The following is a 6,353-nucleotide window of genomic DNA, read 5'->3' on the forward strand; positions in this document are numbered from 1 at the left end:
TTCAGAGTCTCACCTTCTCCCAGGGCCACTTCCCAGGGTTACAGCTCTGAGACACAATGCTCCACCATTCGGCAGCTTCCTCACTGGCTGATATTAAACCGAGTATCAGCTATGTACCAGGCACTGTTTGAGAAATGACAAGTCTCTGTGGAACTTATATCCAGTAAGGGAAGAAAAAATTAAAAAAAAAAATCATCACTCTGGGGAGGGGCCAGTGGGGTGGCTCAGAATGTAAGGGTGCTTACTACCAAGCCTGGCATTCTGAATCCCATAACTAGGACCAGCACAGTGGAAGTAGGCATGGGAAGGTCAGAGAACAAATTGTAAGAGCTCGTTCTCTCCTTCATCTATATGTTCTATGTCATTAAACTTGGAGAGAGGTACTCCCCCAAGCTGAGCCATCTCGTTAGTTCCCTCAAATCAGAACTTTGATCTACCTCCATGCTTGTCATGCCTCTCCAAGTTCTTGGTGCTTCAACAACGACACTAGACATTTCTATCATCTATCACATTTCCCCCATACCTTCTTGTATCAAATGAACCCATCAGTTCAGCTGATAACAAACATGAAGACAGAAGTGGGATCTTCACAATCCATGATCAAAAAAAAAATCTGTGTGAGGTGGTGTGTGCTTATAATCCCAGCCCTGGGTAGGCGGGCACAGTTGAATCTTAACTTGTTGCATTCCAGATCAGTAACACATGTTGCCGCAAATAAAAGAGGCACCTGAAGAGCAATGCTTGACATTGTCCTCTGAACTTAATATGCATGCCCACACATGTGCATGATTAATAAAAACTCAGAGAGAGAGAGAAATTGGGGTTCAACACAAAGGTCAGAAAAGCATAATAGCCAGCCACTGGCTCCTACTTCAACCATAGTCCCAACATGGCTATCCTTCCTCCAAGAATCTCAGAATAAGACTGTGTCAGAGAGCTATCTCCTCCTGTTTTATAATCCTCTCCAGTACTGGGATTAAAGGCATGCACCACTTGGATTAAAGGCATGCACACTTGGATTAAAGGCATGCACACTTGGATTAAAGGCATGCACCACTTGGATTAAAGGCATGCACACTTGGATTAAAGGCATGCACCACCCAGTTTCTATGGCAACTAGTGTGGCTACTGTGATTAAAGGTGTGTGTCACCACTGCCTGGTCGGTAAGACTGATCAGTGGGGCTGTTTTACTCTGTGATCTTCAGGTAAGCTTCATTTGTTAAAAAACAAATGAAATGCCACGATAGTACTTGCACATACATAAATATGCCTGCACACCCAAAAAGTGGCCCTTTCCAAACAAGTCTCTATCTATTGATCTATTTTAAGTAAATTATATTATGCTTAACCTAATAGCTAAAAATAATGTTAGCCAGGAGTTTTTCAAAGATCTCCCAAAATACAGGTACTTGGCTCTTGGTTGCCCACTAGAATTGATGATAAGACCCTGTTATGGAAGACACCATTTAGTTTGGTCATAGGACACAGATTGGTTCTGACAAGGAAGTGTCCTTTCTAGGTAGCTCTCATAGTTCCAGGAGGTAATATGCAGGCCGGAGCAGGGGAGGAGTCTCAGCACTCTTACTCAGTGGTGAATGCTGTGAGCTGACGAGACAAGAGATATACACAGGTACAATCATAGCATAAGTGTTATCAGAGTAACCAGATGTTTCCCCAGGAAGAAATCCGTGTCTGTTCCAGCCAAGAACCCATGGAGCTCACAGTGCCCAGGGGTGAACTTACTACTTGACTTTTACAAAATGGATTTAGTATGAAACTGTTATCTAAATTCCTATCTCTCTACCCATATATTATTGCAACTCCCAGACCTCACTGGAGAAATTTCTTTGTGCAGTCGACTTTGGTTAACAGAAAAATTCTCATCTGGTCAAAGCGAGGAGAATGAGTGTCTACGGAGTGCTTAGTCACATGTATCCCATGACCAATAGGGTCTGGCCACTGGGGTCTAGTGGGCAATGTCTATCAACAGACACACATATCAACAGCTTCCCTTCAAGGGAAGACAGAACCCCACGATTTTAGGATCCAAGGCAGGGAGTGCTAATGTAGAATGGTGTCTTCCGGACATCCCAGAACCACTGCACTCACAGAAACTCTGGACATTCCAGAACTCACAGAAACTGAGGCTGCTTGCACAAGATGTGTGCAAAGTCAAGACAGGGAATAGAGCATGGAGGAGCATGGAACATGGAGAAGACAGCACGGAGGAGGTGTTTACGAGGCCCCGCCCGCAGCTGAAGAATTACTGACAGCCGATGGCTGCTTAAGAAAGGAGAGTCACTTGTCCTTAAGAGTTTGGCCTGGATAAGTGAACTTTGCTCTGGCTGGTGGCTCTCCACTCATGAGTTTATGTAACACAAACTGGACTTGGACTAGAATGAGAAGGAAATAGAGGTTCAGAGCAGGTAGAAATGAAGGAATTCTCTGGAAGGAATTGGGGGAGCGTGACTATGATCAAATATGATCAAAATATATTATATGCACATAGAAAGTTTTCAAAAAAAGTGAGAACAATCTGTTTACATCTTAAAGATCACAAGGCAGGCTAGCCCTTCCCCCCTGAGATCACGTAAGCATCAAGCAGTTGCTGGAGATGAAGACGCACTTCTTTGGAGCAGCCTCGCAAGCTGGGCAGTGAGTATCAGGTACTCAGCTTTCAGGTATAATCACCAATGCTGGTTGGAGTTTTCATTGACATTACTGCCCTTGAGGCATTCATGTTCCTGTTAGTCACCCAAGTGAAATCACTGGTTCACCAAGCCTAAAAGATGATGGACCTCCCGTTATCTTAATATCTACAGATAAGGAATCCAGGCATGGTCAGGCCAGTTTTTTTTATAAATTTATTTATTTATTAAAGATTTCTGTCTCTTCCCTGCCACCCAATTTCCTTCCCCTCCCCCATTAAGTCCCCCTCCCTCGTCAGCCCAAAGAGCAATCAGGGTTCCCTGCCCTGTGGGAAGTCCAAGGAACCCCCACCTCCATCCAGGTCTAGTAAGGTGAGCATCCAAACTGCCTAGGCTCCCACAAAGCCAGTACGTGCAGTAGGATCAGAAACCCATTGCCATTGTTCTTGAGTTCTCAGTAGTCCTCATTGTCCGCTATGTTCAGAGAGTCCGGTTTTATCCCAGGCTTTTTCAGACCCTGGCCAGCTGGCCTTGGTGAGTTCCCAATAGAACATCCCCATTGTCTCAGTATGTGGGTACACCCCTTGCAGTCCTGAGTTCCTTGCTCGTATTCTCTCTCCTTCTGCTCCTGATTTGGACCTTGAGATTTCTGTCCTGTGCTCCAATGTGGGTCTCTGTCTCTGTCTCCTTTCATCGCCTGATGAAGGTTAATATTCAGGAGGATGCCTATATGCTTTTCTTTGGGTTCTCCTTATTTAGCTTCTCTAGGATCACTAATTATAGGCTCAATGTCCTTTGTTTATGGCTAGAAACCAAATATGAGTGAGTACATCCTATGCTCCTCTTTTTGGGTCTGGCTTACTTCACTCAGGATAGTGTTTTCTATTTCCATCCATTTGCATGCAAAATTCAAGAAGTCCTTTTGTTTACTGCTGAGTAGTACTCTAATATGTATATATTCCATACTTTCTTCATCCATTCTTCCATTGAAGGGCATCTAGGTTGTTTCCAGGTTCTGGCTATTACAAACACTGCTGCTATGAACATAGTAGAGCATATACTTTTGTTGTATGATAAGGCCTCTCTTGGGTATATTCCCAAGAGTGGTATTGCTGGGTCCAGGGGTAAGTTGATCCCGAATTTCCTGAGAAACCGCCACACTGCTTTCCAAAGTGGTTGCACAAGTTTGCATTCCCACCAGCAATGGATGAGTGTACCCCTTTCTCCACAACCTCTCCAGCAAAGGCTATCATTGGTGGTTTTTGATTTTAGCCATTCTGACAGGTGTAAGATGGTATCTTAAAGTTGTCTTGATTTGCATTTCCCTGATCGCTAAGGAAGTTGAACATGGCCTTAAGTGTCTCTTGGTCAGGCCAGTTTTTGCCACGTCACTCAAGCTGGCAGCAAAACTGGCAGTCAGGGTTTTGGAATCTTCACAAAGTTCAGCTGAGATAGTAGAGGTGAAGTCAGCTTTCCAGTCACAGAGTTCCTTACAGACAGCAGTCCCTTGCCTCAGAGGCTCGTACCCAGAACTATGGCAGAACAACACAGATATTCTCTCTTAAAGTGAGCTATCTTTCAGAGTGAAAGAGCAAGTTGCCCTGAACCCTGATCAGAAGCCCTCACCTTTTAAAAAGCCTAAGGTTGAAAGTGACATTTGACACTCCAGTCCTCACTGAGGGGCAGAAAAGAGGAAGCCTCAGCTCCTGAGGAGGCACACGGAAGTTGTACACAGGAAGCTTTAAAACCACCACAGCTTCTGAATATGTCTTCAGTCAGCTCCCCTCTGCCTTTCCACAGTGGCCCTGTGTTCCAGTCACTATCTCCAGACCAGAACAACCCTTTCTCTGTTCGCTCCCTAATCCCCAGATGAATCTCCTCACCATAGCACAAGAAATCTTTCAAAAATGTAAATCAGATTATGCCAGGTCATTGCCTCAAATCATTCCTCCCACAGCTACTGGTTTCACGTTCCTGTCACAGCCTACCAAGCCCCCCAAGATCTGGTCTTAACCCTCTAGTTCCTTCCCAGTCCTGCCCTGTATACCAGCTGCCTCAGCTTCACGCTGCTCCTTCTGGTTCCATGTGTGTGTCAAGCTTCTCTTCTTCTTCTTTAGCCTTTCTGGCTGTTGGCTAGAATGCTCGCCCCTCGCCCTCACTTGCTCACTGGCTGACGGTCCCTTGCAGTTTGCTTCTTGCTATCCAGGGATTTGTTTGCTTGCTACTGTCTCTGACAGGCCTTTGCTAGTTTCCCTAGCCACAGTAACTGCTCTCTGGAGAGCCTCCTGCCAATTCCCCTCCAGTCCCAATCGCTACCACCAGGTTCTGGCATGACAGAGCTCATATCCGATGGTTGTTTCCAATAAGGAGTTAGTAGTGAAGATGATAAACTCCTTGTATGCTGGTTTGTAAATAGGTAAATAACCACTTCCTCAAGCTCCACGAACAATCTTCTACCACCTCTAAGGACTCTTCTCTTCATTTCACAACAACAGGCAGCTGCGAGGCCATTGCCTGGAACAGCAGGTTCTCTGTGGTGCTTCCAAATAGCACTTTGTCCAGTTGTGACGATAGAGGCAGGGCCATGCGCGCCTATGGTTCTGGACTCTGACCACACTTCTGCTCTTGCTTATTCATTTGCTCGTCTGCTACAGTCCGACTTCTCTCAACCAGCTGTGAACTATGGGAAGGGGGCATCATCCCCGACTGACTTGCTAGCCACCCTCTGTCTATCAATCATCTCCTACAGTAGTTTCTGGAACTCCACAGTTACTCAAACATGCGTAAAGCATGAAGAAATGACAAAGGATGAGGACTAAGGGATTGAAGAGTCTGTGAGGAGGGGTAGACAAGAGCCACTTCGTGCTCCCTAACCACGTTGTCCTGTGGCCAACAAAGAAGCCAAGTGGTTCTGTTAGCACAAGGAACTCACTCCAGGTTCTTGCTTGCTTATCCTGATTGTGTCCTTTCATTCTTTTTTCAACCCATCTTGTCTTTCTTTCCTTGCCCACTCTGCTTATCTCTTACAAAGCCAAGAGAAAGGTTTATCTAAAATCAGTCTGCAGAACAAGATAATGTGGGCTGAGCTACTTTGACAGAGACCTTTTTTTCCCTGTCTTGTTGTGACCTCCACATTTTTCTTCCTCTGAGTCTTCCCACCTCCCTTACCACCCACAGCACGCACAGGCCGATTCACTGGAAGGAAAAGAGAGAGGTGACTGCCAAGATAGAGGGTGCTTTCTGAGTTCTTACTCTCTTACATGGTACATATAATCTCTGAAACCAGAATCCAGTTGTTATCTTGAAATGTGTCCCATCCAGATCCCATCCAGATGGGGATCTGGCCTTCACTATTCCTCAGTCCCTTTGCAGATTAATCATAGGTCCTGAAGGAGTGGATAAGTCACCTCATTCACTGTTTCTCCTTCTGACTTGTTCCTTCCTGCCCCCAAAGTTCCCATATTAACAAGATTCCCAACACAGCTTCCAGAATCAGAAGAGGTACATCCATTGTTCCCGGATGGAGCTGAAGTTCCTAACGACAAGGACATGAAGGGAGAGTGGAGATTTAAACTGATCTTTGGGAGATACATCATACAGGGAATAACCAAGCTACTACGCATTCTCATTCATTTTCTGAAGGAGAATCATGCTCAGTTTTTGCTGGAGCAAATAGGGAAACATTAATCCAGTATGAAATTCTT

Source organism: Microtus pennsylvanicus, chromosome 19, assembly GCF_037038515.1.
Source record: "Microtus pennsylvanicus isolate mMicPen1 chromosome 19, mMicPen1.hap1, whole genome shotgun sequence".
In the NCBI taxonomy this organism is placed as follows: Eukaryota; Metazoa; Chordata; class Mammalia; order Rodentia; family Cricetidae; genus Microtus; species Microtus pennsylvanicus.